Source organism: Elaeis guineensis, chromosome 11, assembly GCF_000442705.2.
Source record: "Elaeis guineensis isolate ETL-2024a chromosome 11, EG11, whole genome shotgun sequence".
Lineage (NCBI taxonomy): Eukaryota > Viridiplantae > Streptophyta > Magnoliopsida > Arecales > Arecaceae > Elaeis > Elaeis guineensis.
The window spans coordinates 9,394,939-9,411,992 of record NC_026003.2 but is presented as its reverse complement, the minus strand read 5'-3'; positions in this window follow the sequence as shown (position 1 = coordinate 9,411,992).

Genomic DNA, 17,054 nt, shown 5'->3' with positions numbered 1-17,054 from the left:
GATATTAAAATTTAAAGTTTATATTTACTGTTCATTATCTAAATAATTATCGTTAGAATATGATCACAAATATTACCTCGATCGACAGTCCTAGCTATGTCGATCAATAAAATTTGATTTTGATCGTTACGAATGACTACATGAGGATTAAAAAATAGAGATCATCGATGGACATAAAAATTTATAACGATGATTTTGATGATATTTGTAGTATATTATCAAAATTTTATTTAATCGAATATCATTATCATGATCAATTTAGTACAAAATAATTTCAATCATTAAATAAAAAATAAATGATCAAAAGATCAAACGGTATCCGATTAAGATGATTTTTTAGTAAATGATCTTTACTACTATTTTGATCATTTGTATGGTAGTGATCATAAAATTTAAACTACATATATATGAACCATCTATGTTGAGTAGATCTTACAAAAGCACAAGTATAATTACTTAAAGACTTTAAGAATTAAAATCAAGAGACGTATAATTTTGGATCATTCATACATGTGCGGTTTGAATTTTATGATCACCACCGTACCAATGATCAAAATAGCAGTAAAGATCATTTATTTAAAAAATTATTTTATAATTAGATATCGTTTAGCCTTTTGATCACTCATTTTTTATTTAACGATCCAAATCATCTTATGCTAAATTGATCATGATAATGATATCTGATTGAAGTAAAATTTTGACAGTATAATAAAAATATACCGAGATTATCATTATAATTTTTGGATCCATCGATAGTTTTTATCTATTAGATCATCATGCGGCCATTCATGGCCATTGAAATCAAACTTTAATAATCAATATACCTAGGACTGTCGGATCGAAGTGATCTTTTGTGATGATACTCTAATTATATAAATAATAACGGTGAAGATGGACTTTAAATTTTAAAATTATATTATATTTAAAAAAAATAAGATAAAAATTATATTCTACCTCTATAGTATAATTTTTAATCCACTAAAGAAAAAATTATATTCTGCCTCTATAAAAAAAATTGAGATATTTAATCCACTATCATAACATAGATTTATGTAAGATATAGAGAAATGATGCATTTAACCCTTTGCTAAAGGAATCCTATAATCCAATTAGGAAGAGAGAAAAAGATACAAAAATTGGCAAAAATAAAATTTTTATATCCTCTTTAATTTTATGGTTCATTTATAATTAAGTTACATAGTTATATTCATAAGGATAAGATATATCCTTACTTAAGCTTGGTCAGATTCATCTTCTCAATTTCAATATGGCTCATGTAGAGGTGTCTTGCATTTATATAAGCATTGGCCCATAGAGTTAATTGAGGCATTTCTATCTTGTTGGGCAGAGTTAGCACTTTCCGATTTTAGTAATATCTCTATGTATTATCTACAAGAGATTTGAATCAAACTGAACACAATATTTGAAGTGATTTAATTTGGGTTTGAGCCCATTTCTCATATAAAAATTGATTATATTTTTTTGATCCACCTAATTAATGCTTATTCTCGTGTCCACCACTTATTTTTGAAAAAAAATTATACTATTTCCCATCCTTCAAAAAAAGTGGTCTATATATTGTATGCATCAGATGTAATGGATCGTGCCAAATCTCAGGGTGGACATTAGGCCACGTTAATCATTGTATTTTATCGATTCTTGATTGCATGCTATTTAGCATACATGTGCTTAAGATTTGCCTCGGTTCACTTGGACTTGGTGCATCCAATTTCACCATGATTTTTTTTTAGTTTCTCTTCAGCTGCTTAAGCCTCCACCTGATGAAACTCTTTTGCATTCCTTATGGAAGCCCTAGTATTCGAGCTTCCCTATTCAGCCGCTGCAAGCTTTCCACCCGATTGAGACTCTTAGACGGAGAAAACATAGGAAAAACTGATGGAAAATAGAGGGAAGACCAATGGAAATTGACTGAAAAATAGAGAAAAACAGAAAATCGAGAGGTAAGAACTTTTTCCATGTGTATTAATCATTTTTTTATTTTTTTTCTCTTTCTTCGAAAATCCTTGGGAAAGGAGAGCACCTAAGGGAGATGGGAGGGGTTTCTTAGGTTCCTGTTTAAGTTTTTTTCTTCTAACAATGGAATTTTATGGGAGTTGTGGCGGTGTGAGTTGGTCTCTTTAGGTTTTGAGAGCTTAATCTCGATAGAAGCATGATATTTTGGGATTTGGGGAAGTTTTGATCGAGCTCTAAGCCTTCCATGTGATTGAGACTTTGAGAATACCTAGTTTCCTCATATGGATTGATCATGTTCCTTTTTCATTTTTTTTTTAAATTTCATTCCTCTTCATCTTCGAAGATATGTGGGAAAACAGAGCATCCGAAGAGATGGGAGGGGCTTCCTATTGAACTTCGATTGATCTTTCTTATGGGAGGGGCTCCTACCTATCGCCCTTGGGCTCTTTTGTTCCTTTTTTTTTTGGTAAAGAAATAAATGGGCAAATCTGTGTGAAGCCACAATTCATCTGGTTGAAGATACATGATATGTTTTGAGCCATAAGGAGGTTCCCAAATATATTGCTCATGACGACCTAATATTTATAGAACTTGGATCAAACTTTTAAGGCTCATACAGGGCACAGGTGCTCTCAAGAGAGCTACAAGTATTCATACAGAAGAAGAAAATAAAATCTGGATACACCATTTGTGTTGGGACATCATCTTGGCAATGTCCATACTCTTTTGGTGCAAGGAGCGTTTTTTGTTGTCGAGTCCAAAGAAAATGAAGGATGTTATAGATGTACGAGGTTTGAATGATAGTGATAGTGTGCACCATGCAAAAGTGGGAAGACTTTCTCAAGAAAGCTCTGCATGTAGTTTAAATAGCAGAAGCAGCAGATAGGATTCTGGATTGCAATATCATGATGCAAACTTTGATATACAGAATGGCCTATCTATTCCATCTTCTGCAATATGGTTGATTTTTGAGTGCTAAAATCTATGGAGGTTTGGTTGGAATTAGAAATTACTCCAAGGAACAATTCCTTTGCTCCTGATGCTATTAGTAGCAGTGGCTCTTTTGTTCCTTTGTTTGCTAGAAACCCCAGCAAGGGGAGCCATCCTCTCCCTCATGAACCTCCACCCACAGATCAAGACTCCCATTGAAGGTTCAGTTAGATTTTTTTCTAAATTGGGATTTCAAAGAAATTTATGGCATGAAAGCTCCAAGCCTCCCACCAATTGAGACTCCAAGAAAAAATAGTCAATTGAGACTTCAATAATAATAATAATAATAATAATAATAAAGAAAAAAAAATTAGTTTAGGTATCCAGTGGATATATCAATTTTAAATAGGATGCGTTCGAAATTTTGGTTAATTTTATAACTGAGTTTGGGATGGTTTGGATAGTTAGATTTTAAATGGATTTGGATATGGATAGGGCATTACAGTTTGGAATGAATTCTCTTCCTATATCATAATTTATTTTACTAATTAATTTGTTCTTGTACCCATTGATATGGATATATCAATGATTCTTTAATTATTTAATATTTTTAACAAAAGCATGTTCTGTTCATTAATAGTTTTTGAAATTATATAAATGTGTATTTCATTTAGAAATTTTGATCCAGTGAACCATATTTTCTAATTTGTTGTTTGCAGATTCAAAAAAAAATATTAGAGCACAAGTCACTGGGACTAAAGTAGGAAGAGAAGATTCATCGTGTTCGTTGAGCGATACTTGTGTTATCATATTGCTTTTACATTGATTGATTTGTACAATGTTACTTTTCACATTTAAATTTACTAACCATGAATATGTTATCATATTGGACTGTTTGCAATTATATATATTGTGGATAATTTTGATCATAATTATATATATTGTTGTTATTTGTATGATTAATTTGTTTGATGGCTTATGGAAAGATTTGTCGAGTCCAAGGTATCACGTCAGATAAGTGTTTGGCTGAAGCAGTGCTTTAAAGAAGCTTGGCCTTTGTGGAAAATGATGAAGCAAACAACCAAGGATGAGTTATTGCGCAATTTGAGGTGTATTAGAATTTTACTTAGCTTATAACGTAAGTAAGTTATTATGATAACACCGCGTAAGTTTTTTATGTGTATTGTAGGCAAGATGTAGATGGTCTCCAGCAGAACATTATAATGTTAGGAAATGCTAGATGAGTATAAATAGATATCTATTTACCAGTATGATGAGTGAAGCACGAAAAAAATGTATTGATGGGTTAAAAGAGATGAATCTGCAAGCCACACTTGCAGACACAATTGGCAAAGTTCATCCAAGTTGGATGAAGCAAGAGATATGGGATGAGTTATATCAGGGCATTGGCTTAAGGATAAGTAGTAGCAGAAGTCTAAAGCTGGTAGAAAAAACTGAATGAAGCAAAAGAAGGGATCGATTACCAAGTATTTAGGGGTTCTGTTCCTTTTATGACGCACAAGAGGAGGATGGTAATTTATTAACTATTCTCTTTTATTATCATATTTATATTCAATCATATATTTATGATATAATAACTTATTGCAGATACAAGAGAATGATGCAGAACCTACTATTGTCATGCTTTTTGGTCGCACCCACAAAAAAAAAGGGACAGGAGAGTTTGTGGATGCAAAATCCAAAAAAATTAACCTAGGTTCTTAATTTTTTATCTAAGTATACTATATATTAATATATATTGACATATGTATATACCATAAGTATATCAATAAGTATTCAATGGTTGGGCATTAAATTGAATGGTTAGTTCACATTATTAACATGTTATGTATTTGCTATTTTGGAAAGTTATAATTTTAAGATAAACTCTGACAAATTTTTTAAAAATATTTAATAGATTTTAGATATTTAGATTTATAGAGTTAGGATGTTACATTAATAGATAAATTACTATTATTCTATTTGTCTTGTTTTTATGCATATTATTCACAAAATAGAGATATTTACTTATTCATTTTTTTTAAAGATCTGAATCTTTTTAATGTATGGTTGTAGGAGGCATATAAGATTGTTCTTACAGAAAAGTATGGCTCAAAGACTGATTCACATCTTTATTTGACACTAATATATGGGTGGAAACCATGGGAGGTATTTCTAAGAACAAGATGTATGGATTTGGATTGAATGCATATTCATCCAGGACTCTTACATCATGCTCTACTTCTCAAGTAGGTGATCCTTCACGGAGTGCATCTATTGCCTACTCTGTTGCTCCAGGAGCTATGAAAATGACACAGGAGTATATTGTAGCGACTTTGATGAATCTCAAATAGAGAGATGCTGCGATCTTTTATTTTTAGTATTGATTTTACATCATTCGAGCAGTTGTCATCTCCTCCATAAGAAAGAACCTAGTCAGATATCCCTCCAACTGATCCTCTATGTGATTGATGCTTGGTTATAAACTTATTAGATGTAGTTTATGTTTAATGTTGGATACTAATTGAAGTTGAATTGGATAATATTTTGATGTGTTGTGTTTATTTATAGATTGAAACCTTGATGGATACTAAATTTATATTTTGTGAAAGTTTTATGAAAATATGTTTGCTGAAATGTATTGATGTGCTATTTTGTATTATAAAATATTGGATTGTGGTTGATATGTTGAGAATTAGGATATGTATAGGCCAGCCAATATATTTGTAAAATAGTCTTCCAAGTGGAAGTTTTACTAAGGGATTTGCAAGAAAAATAAAATGCTAAATGAAAACTTTACCAAGAGATTATCAAGGAACTTTTTGACGAACCTCAAACCATCACTAAAGGATTGTTGCACCACTCTCACTGTAAAGTCAAGCAACTGGTTCGGGAAAACAAACTATATGAAGAGACCGATTACTAAGGGATCTGCAACGGATAATTTTCTCACAAATTATCCAACTGATCAATTTTAGCGAGAAATATTCCCTCAAAGAATCCCTTGGCAATTATCAAGAGATTTTTGAGTGCATTTTGGTTAGTGAATACCTTAGAAAATAGTCGGTTTTTGACAAATAGCCTTTAATTTCATCAAAAAAAAAATTATCACTGAATTTTTCGATCCCTTAGTAATTACCAAGGGATTTCTGAGGGAGATTTTCACCAACATTATATATTTCAAGGAATAAATTTTTCTTGAAAATCCCTCAGTGAATCTCTTTACCAAAGAATTTTTGACTTTCACTAAGGAATTTTGTCCCTCGCAGAAAGACTGATTTCTGGTAGTAATACATACATGTATAAATTTGCACATGCATAATACCTATGAGTGTGCACACATACATGTCTGTACTTGGTACTTAAATTTAAATACTTGCCTATCTACAAAAATTGCAGCTTGCATTTGTCGGAGACTATCTACGAAATTGTGCTTTTCAATCTTTGGACTATAAACCAGGGGATTGAACATGATTAGAGCTGGTTGGATGAAGTGTAGATATGCTTTTTATTACTGGTGAATGCATAACTTGGTGGCTCCAAACAAATTTCATAGAATGACAACAATGTTTGCCATGTTGTATTGATCCATATGTTGTATTTTTTTTTTTTGATTGAAATGGGAGGTGGATCCATATGTTGTATTGATCCATATGTTGTAATAAAGAAGGTTTGATAAACAAATTAAGGATAGCAAAAACGAGAATGTTAGGATGTGTGATAAAACCGAGAAGGATAGATTGAGGATTGTGTCTTAGAAAAGCTGTTGAAGTTGCTAGAGAATTGATTGAATAGGTACACGTCCAACAAAGTTCCGTGGGGGCTCCAATAAGAAGAGTGACTTCAATTTCTGTTGAAGGATGTAGGAAGAGAAACACAAGGCCAATTCGATGGAGGTTGAGAAAAAGATATGGAAAAGCTTGACATTGCATTAGAGGTGGTCCCAAACAGAAATACTTATTTAATGAGAGTCCATGAAACCAACCATCAATAGATGGTGCTAGGCTTGGTGGTTGTGTATTATGATCTTACATGTTCTCAAATGATGACCCTGGCCATGGGAAGCAATACCACAACCGTGTTCTGGAATAATAGAATCTATGATGGGCAACTTATGTATATCAAAGTAATAGGTTAAAGACTGGTTATGATAAGATGGCCCTATTGAGTTTGTCCTTGCTCGTCTCTGTCAAATTAATATCTTAATGGAGTTTGAATTGTAAAATGAAGTTATAACTGATGTTTTATGTTGTAAGTTAGCTATATAACCAAGGATCGTTGTATCGGTACTAATATCCATATCAGTATCGAGCCGATATGGTATGGTATCGATACCATATCATTCTGACACATAGTATGTTCTGGTGTACCAATTTGGTACATATATAAATTATTTCTTTTAATTTTGTTTCATTTTTTTTTAGGGTTTTCAGCTTGGGATATTTATGGTTGCCTTTATATCTATCATTGATATAAGACCTTGCAACCATACGCTTATAGTTGCTATCTTAAGCCATGTCAACATCCATTATAGCAATATTCTGCACACAATGAAGTATTATGTGGGGCTTAAAAAGTATCAAATAAATTAAAAAAAGTATCAACTAGCCTTAAAGCAGTATCAATATATAGTAGAGAAATATCAATATAAGAATAAAAGTATCCAATAACTTTAAAAAAATATCAGTCTATTACAGAGAAGTATCAAATAAGAATAAAAGTATCAAATAAAAAAATACCATATAGCATTATAAAAGTATCAGATAATTTTAAAGAAGTATCAGTTTAAATTAGAAAAGTATCAGAAATCAGTACTACTAGAGGTAGTATCAGAAAACTATAATGGTATCAGAAATCACACCCCCCATCTCCCACGTATTGGTCGGTATGTTTGATTCAATGCTGAACTGAGCCAAACCATGCCATACCGCCCGATTTTGGGCTGCATGGATCCGAACTATGCTGAATTGTCTAGTTCGATGTGATTTGAGGTGATTTTTAAAAAATTAGGCTTGAATCGATCGGCTGGCTATCATCGGTTCGGTACACCCTATATCGGACAGTTCGGTTTGATATGGTATTCTATGTATGTAACTCAACTCACTTGTCCTAACAGTACGATTAGATGCAACAAGCATAACAAAAATGGCCCACTAAGCATTTTTTTCTTGTTTGTCTCGGATCTGATGCCAGTCTAATGCACTTTTTTCTTGTCTTAGATCTTGTTTGGCCCACCAATGGATGGGATTTAGATTTTTTCTAATCATCATACCACTTAAGTGTCTTATTTTATGAATTTTTTCTCCCACTTTTTGGCACTATGTTTAGCTAGTATAGCATTTTTCCTTATTTTTCCTGCAAACACTGGAGGTTTAAATTCGGACCAGCCCAATACTTGATCGGAATAAATAATTTATATTTTTCTATATTAATGCTTGCTCTGTTGCTCTTCTTCTTTGTCCTTTTTTCTTGATATTTCTTTTGTAAAGACGTGATTTAAATGGTATATTTGTTGAATTTATTTGGATTTTAATGATAGATTTTTATATAACATGGATAAGAATTGGATGAATTATGTTAAGTTCTCTCGTGAATACATAGAGGGAGTCAAATTATTTATGACTTTTGTGGATCAAAATAAAAGCAAAGATTGTGAAATTCGATGTCCTTGTTCACATTACTTGAATGTTTATATGGAGCCTCAAGAGAATGTCTTTGATCATCTATTGAGATTTGGTATAGATCAATTATACACCCAATGGATATTTCATAGTGAATGTATAGAATTTCAATTCCTCAGTAATCCAGATAGATTTTATTTATAGATACAGAAAATGATGAGTTAGCCAATGACTCAAATGAGGATGATGATGATGATGGAATAAGAGACTTGCTATTTAATGTTGGTAGTTTCTTTAATGATCGTCCTATTGAGAAAAATATGGAGCTTTCTACAGGTACTAGCCTTTTTGGTACGGATGCCTTTAATGATTTATTGATGGAAGTTACTGAAGAGTTGTATTCGGAATGTACAAAATTTTTAAAATTATCATTTATTGTAAAGTTGCTCCATTTAAAAGTATACAATAAATGGAGTAATAAGTCTTTTGATATGCTATTGTTATTGCTAAGAGATGTCTTGCCTAATGGTCAATCTTTGCAAAGTCTTACTATACAACAAATCACTTTCTATGAAACTTAAGCTTGGGTTATATGCCGATACATGCATATAAATATGATTGTGCTCTCTTTTGGAAAGAGCATGAAAACTATGATAGTTATCCGAAGTGTGGAACATCAAGATGGATAATCAATGATGGTAAGGGTAAGAAGATCCCTTATAAAGTGTTACAATATTTTCCATTGAAGTTTAGACTACAACAATTATCCATATCGAGAAAAAATGGCTAAAGAAATGAGATGGCACAAAGATAGGCCTAGAAGTGAGAGTAATACCATGATTCTTCTATCTGATGGTGAAGCTTGGAACAGTTTTGATGAATAGTATCCAGAGTTTACTAGAGAACCCTGCAATTGAGGCTTGGCCTAGCAATGGATGGATTCAATCCATTTGGTAATATATCTAATGCCTATAGTATGTGAACTATTGTTCTTTTGGTATATAATTTATCCCTTTGGATGTGCATGGATGAGTCATTCTTTATGCTGTCGCTGCTTATTCTGGATCCGAAAGCACCGAGTAGAGACATTAATGTCTACTTAAAGCCATTAGTAGATGAGTTGAATCAGTTATGGGATAAGAATATTGATGTTTTCGATGTTTTATACGGTCAAAGTTTCGAATGCATGCAGTTCTATTATAGATTATTAATAATTTTTCAACCTATGGAAATATTTTGGATGCGCCACTAAAGGGTATATGGCATGTTTGTTTGTAATAAGCATACCCTTTCTTATAAATTGAGAAGCAAGATTAGTTACTTGAGCCATCGGTGTTTTCTTCCTCATGGCCATGCATGGAGGAAGAGCAAAAGGTTTGATCGCGAGGTGAACTATCGACCCCCACTTGTCTTGCCAAATAGAGATGATGTAATGCAACAACTATCCCATTTAAAGAACATAGACTATAGGAAGCATCCTAACAATAAAAAGAGATCGAGATCAGCAGAAGAGTTGAATTGAATAAAAAAGAATATTCTTTTTAAGTTGCTATATTGGTGTAAGTTCAGAGATTGAGGCATAATCTTGATGTCATATATATTAAAAAAATATTTATGATAATATCTTGGTACCTTGTTAAATCTTGAAGGTAAAACCAAGGAACTATCAAGACTAGACTTGACTTGGAAGTTATGAAAATTCGAAAGAAACTGCACTTGGTGAAGAGAAATGATGGGTCCTACATAATTCTCCTGCATGCTACACAATATCGAATACTGAAAAGAAGAGTTTCTGTGAGTTTTTTAAAGAAATAAAATATTCAGATGTGTATGCATCTAACATATCTCAATGTGTTAATATTGAGGAAAAGAAGAGTATGGAACTAAAAACCCATGATTGTCATATTCTCCTACAAAGCATTCTTCCTATAGGCACGTGTGGAATCTTAAAAAGGATGTGACAACTGCATTGATGGAGTTGGACAACTTTTTTCATCGAATATTCATCGAACTTTGATTGTGGATAACATCGAGAAAATTATGTGTATAGACATATCCTTGATATTGTGCAAACTTAAAATTTTATTATTAAATGTTCGATATAGAGATGCGGTAGTAAACGATACCTCTTTGTTAGAGAGCATAAGGTTGAGCTGATGGAATAAAATTCATTAGATGTCAAGAACAGACACAGAATAATTTCTTTTATGATAAAGCATCAAGTGGATAAAGTGTAACGAGTCTTTATATGCATTAGCATGTTGACCTCATGTTTTGGTACAAAAGTACTCAGATGTATTGCAAACGACATGCGATTCTACACTAAAGTTCATGATTTTCATAGAAAGTCACTAAATAGTGGTATTGTGGTAAAAAGAACCATGGAGATGATATCATCGATTTTTTGGGGTATTAACAGACATTATTCAATTGGATTATCTCAAGGGTAAAAGTGTTGTTCTTTTTAAGTGCAAGTGGTATGATCTTGAGTCCAGGAATGCTAATATCAGGATCGATGGAAATGTGCAAAGCGTAAATGTAACCAAATTATGGTACAAGAATGATTCATTTATTTTTGCAAATCAAGCGAAGTAAGTTTATATTTACAAGACATGAAACTAAACAAAACTGACATATTTGCAAGAATGTCAGCATAGACATGTGTATGACATCTCTATTGGTGCAACAACAGAAGAAGATTCTGATGATGAAAAGGGTCTTGAAATAACTTCTGCAGATATTGAGAAATGTCACATAGAGTCATTAGATAGAGATAATATCGAACCTGATGTAGTAGATGACACTTTGTTGAATATAATGCGAGGTTTGTATCATGAAGTAGAAGAGTTAGCAACAAGGGATAGTGAGGATGAAGATGATACCTTGGCAGAATATTGCACCAAAGATGATGATCAATAGAATGATGATGACAATGACCGTGATAATGATTTATTTTGATTCCCAACTGCCCAATGTCATTTTTTATTTTGGTTTAGCTGCTTTTGTTTAGTGCATTTGTCATTTCTATTAATAAGATTGGGAAAAGAGGTTTGTTTGCTTTTGGTTGTTGAGTTACTTTTGTGCTTCTGATGTAAAATCGAAAATTTTGCTTTCGTTTTTATGATTTAGATTGAGAAAGGTTGCTTTTACAAGAGGTTTAGTCCATAGTATGATGGCTTTATTTTATTTGTGACTAAGGATTAAAATAAAAACTTGAAATGGGATTTCAATTCTGGGATTTCATTGGTGCTCAATGTCCAGTGAAATTAGTAAACCCCAGGCAATCCTTACCTTGATTAATTTGTTTCCGATGCTACATGATTATATAAATAATAAGGTTTTATGGACATTCCTCAGGGCTCTGTAATTTGAATATGTACTCCGGAGCACTGTCTCTCTCTCACTTGAGTCTTAGTTTGGAATTTGACATTTTTGATGTTATGATTCCTTTGCTTATGAGATTCCAGGAGTGTTTGGTAAGAGAAATTTACTCAAGATTTTGTTTAAAAATCTTTTTCCCAAAACCAAAAAAAATTGCCTGAAAATATGTTGCTGTCAACGGTCCAGACTTTCCAACTAATAAAGCCATGCTGTCTGAACCAGGAACTGGAGGCACGGTTCTTAAGTGTCAACGCCCAGCCTAGTGTGCATATGTGTGAAGTATGTTGGTGTTACACTACAAATAAAATCCTACATACATGATGGTTGTTCATCAAAAACTTAATTGTGGTTATGCTTGATTGACTGGTGGGCTGAAAACATCAAGAAGTGAGTGCTGGAACAAGACAGGCCAATTTGGATGAACCACAATCTTGTGCATGTTGTGTTGAATATTTCAGTTTTGGTTGCATTGTTATTGCTGTGTACTTTACAAAAAACCAAAAACAACAATCTCAGACAACTTGCGTTGCCATGACACCATGGCTAAACGTATCAAACTAACAAGGCCCTCACAATTTACAATCTCTATAATGATGGGGGCTTTCAAATGGTGAAGAGTACTTTACAAAAAACCAAAAACAACAATCTCAGACAAGTTGCTTAGCCATGACACCATGGCTGAACGTATCAAACTAACAAGGCCCTCACAATTTACAATCTCTATAATGATGGGGGCTTTCAAATGGTGAAGAGCTCATACTATTAGATACTAGTAGATACTAGTAATGATGGGGGCTTTCCATACATATATGCTGATATGAAGATAAATTACATTGATTTCATTTGACTATATATTGCAGGTATTCTCATGGCACCGGGATTGTCTAAGAAAAAGAAGAAAGTACCAGCAACCATCGATCCAGATTCACCGCATTCCACTCAGCAGCCATCAATCCAGGAAATAGTCTTACCGTCATAGTTATGGTCAAGATACCAGCAGCTTCTTCAGAAGTGTGGAATCGTGGCTACACCATCTTCCTCTTAGTCACCACCAACCTACATTCCACCAGCTTCTCTGGATCGGACACCAGCAGAAGTCACACCTTCAGCTCCATCTCTGGTTGATGTTGTGCCCCTTCTATCTAGGTACTAGCAGCTTCTTCAGAGTTATGGCACCATGGCTCCACCATCTTCCTCTCAGTCGTCATTAACCCACATTCCATCAGCTTCTCTAGATCCGATACCAGCAGAAGTCACACCTCTTGCTCCACTATCTTTCTCTCAGTTGCCACCAGTCCATACACCACCTACCAAGCCAGAGCCTACTGAGCATACACATCCTACCATGGACTTGACTTCTGATGTTAGCTTATAGGTACGAATCATTATATGCCTATTTGTATTCAATATCACTTAAATATTTTTAAATTAACATTCTTATTGTTGCTTGCTTATCTTATAGGATCCACGAGCATGGATGGATGAAAAAAAAGAGGTTGTACTAGAGGGGTAGGGTTAAGTAAGATAAACAAGATCTTTGGTAAGAAAATGAAGATCAATATCTCAACAAAAGAAGGATGACTAACAATACTGTTCAATCCGCCAAGCATTCAAATGAGCTTGGTATGATAGCTCAAAATGTCTTGCCTGTCAAGCCTAGATGGACCAAATTAACAGAGGAAGAGATACAGATTGCATTTGATAAACTAGAGGGAAGTAGACATCATTGTAGTTGCATTTGTATTCTATGCATATTTGTTAACTAGTATTTAATACTTGTTTGCAGCAAAATCTAGATGTCAAGGGTTCAAGGATGGATGAGAAAGTTTGTGCTAGTGTCAAGAAGCTTCTTTCATTGAAGTCAAAGGATCAAAGATACTGACTACATATGCATTATCTTAATCATGGAAAGGACTCAAAGCTAAGTACTGTGACCATAGCAGATTGGATAGATCTTTACACTTATTGGAGCAAAGATAGGACACAGGTCAGTATAACTTGCATTATGTTTGCATATAAATATCTTCTTTAAAGAATTTTTTTTAAGTTGACTGGCATAAAATTTTTATCTTTTCAGCAAACATGTGAGTATAACAAAAAGTCCAGAAGTTTTGTCAAGTGCCAAGCAAACATCGGATCAAAAATTTTTGTACCTATACGTCATGAGATTGTGAGATGTCATACTTTGATTATAACTAATATCATTTGACATTTAACTTTCTTGCAATAGTAACTCATCTTTTAAATAGAGTGAGAATGAATTGAATGGAGAAGAGTACAATTGAATTATGTTGTGGTATCATAGTCATTACACCCCAGATCATAGTGACACTTCAGATAGATGGACAACTCTCAAGTGTGAGGCAGAATGGATGAGAACACTACACAAAAATAAAATTATAATTATTGTTTTAAGTGAGATTAGTTTTTATTTTGAATTAATCTTCTTCGAATTTTGTTAGAATGAAATGATGCAGGTGCTAAAGCAGTCCATATTCAATGGCCATCCCATGACAGCAGACCAGATATGCGATAAAGTTCTAGGGACCATACTAGATTATGTCTATAGTTTGAGAGTTGGACCTCGTCCAGAAGAAAATTTTTCTTTTATGTCTAGAAGAGACTTCAAAAAGAGTGGGAGCAATCATAGAAGCATAACCAAGAGATGAAGAATGAGATTATAGATATTAAGGCGCAGATGAAGCTTCAAAAACATAAATGGAGCTTCAAAATGCACATATGGAGCATCAACAAAGGATTTTGGAAGCTCTATATATATCACAGAATATCTCTTTATCATATTTATGATGTAAGTTACTTAAGTTGTTTCTTTAATGTATCCTTAAATCTTTTTATAAGCATAATGAAACAATGTATGTATTTTGTTATGGTAATATATAGGTAATTAATTGATTATATTTTTCTTTTTGGCAAGGATCCCATGACTCAAGGACTTGTGAAGATATGGTTTTGAGAACATGCATGGCAGAGGCCTTTTGCACTTTGGATTATCGACTTATAAACTTGTGTGTTTTGTTATAGATAATGGATAATGAGTTTGTTTGCTTTTGGTTAGAGGCAAATTAGTAGCTTAGATGAAGACTTGTTTGTTTTTTTGGTAGAGACATGATCTCTTGATGCTTTTGGTTGGAGACATCATCTCTTTGGATGAAGATTATTTAATGTTTGGATTATAAACTTTGTGTATGGATTTATCTTGATTATGAATTGTATATGAGTTTATACTTTAGTTGTTGAATAATTTGCTGACTGAAAATGAATGATTTACTTGAAATTTGAATATATACCATGAATATAATATTTTATATAGATTATGATTGAACTATCAAAGAAGTAAATATGGCCGTCATAAAACAACCTTGCTTTGCAACATTAGTGAAATCGTTCCACGACATTTGAAAAATGTCGCCAAAGATCATGTTCTGCGATGATGGCGAAACATCATGCAATCAGCCACATTCCATGATGTTTCTCAAACATCATAAAAGATCTTGGTTCCACGACATTAAAGAAATGTTGCTCAATCAATCTACATTCCATGATGTTGGAGAAACATCGTGAAAGATCTTTGTTCCACGACGTTAGTGAAACGTTGCTCAATCAATCTATATTTCATGATATTTGGGCATATATTATACTTTTGATATCCTTTCTGCAATGTTTTATGACAAACATTATGATTAGCCATTAGCGACATGGCTAGCATGACGATCTTGGTGATGTTATGATAAAAGTCGCAAAAAAACTTCAACGATATTTTGGATAGCTTTTGGTGATGTTTCTTAACATCGTGAAAAACCTCTTTTCTTGTAGTGTGGCAATAGATCCTTTGGAAGCAAAAATCTAGGGCTTTGTGGCCATGGGAGGGGGTCACAAATACTAAGTTTTTTCATCATTCAACAATTCTGCATTGTAGAAATAATATAATTCATAGTATTCGTGACTCCTTCAATCAATATCATAGTAAATCTCATGTGATTGGTCACATTTTATTGTCGCATTTTCTAGACTGCTGGACTGTAGAATCCAATCTTGGACAATTGGATTGTCTTTTACACACTTTTACTCTTACTTCTTCCCAAAATGATGATCCGATTGCTCCTATTTCAGATGAAGAAATAAAGCATGCACTATTTACTTTGCATCTGAATAAATCCCCAAGCCCTGATGGGTTCCCTGCCTTCTTCTTTTGATTTTTCTGGCCTTCTATTAAATGTGAAGTGATTCAACTGGTGCATTACTTTTTTCAAACCTCTTTCATGCTTGTGGATCGGAAGAAAACTTACATCATTCTCTTACCTAAAAAACTTAACCCAGCCTATCCTACTGATTATCAACCAATTAGCTTGTGCAATACCATCTATAAATTGATAGCTAAGGTTATTGTTAATGTTGGTGCAAAAGTCCGCCGGCGTCGGAGAAGCTGGAGTCGAGGGAGTCGCGGTCGCTGTCGGGACCTGCAAAGAAAGTCTAAACCGGAGTTGGGGGTGCTCCGACAAGATCCTCCGATGCTCAAGTCAGTTCTCTGCCTCAACAAGAATGGAGTGCTCGAACGAAAATTTTAGCAGAGTTTCGAGATAGAAATTAGAGCTTAGAGAATAATGTATCTGGGGTCCCCTTTTTATAGGTGGAGGGTGCAACAGACTAATAGCGACGTTTGTAACCACCTGGTAGTAGGCCGTTCGGGGCCAGGAGGAGTTTGTTATGAAGAGTAGTGAGGTGGAGTCGTGGCTATCACCGTGGCCTGCCACGTGGAGCCTGTTGCGGGGAGTGGAGCAGTGTCTGTTGTCGCGACTTGCCAGAGAGTGGTGGAGCCATGTGGAATCCGTCGCAGGAAGTAGAGCAGAGTCATGGCCATTACTGTGGCCTACCAGAGAGTCCAGACCTGTCGGTCGAAGCTCGATTGAGGTGTCTGGCGGAGAGAGGTAGCTATCCATCTGAGAGGAGCTCGGATGTTGCTGGTGAGCCTTCTACCGTTGGGTGCCTTGGGAGTTAATACTGCAGGCGAGGGCCATTTGCTGTAGGAGCTCGGTCAAAGGCTTTCCATAGATGAAGTTCGGTTTCACACAGAATTCGACAAAGGGTCGACCGGCAGTGGATGTCGGATGGCGCTGGAGAGGTTCATCC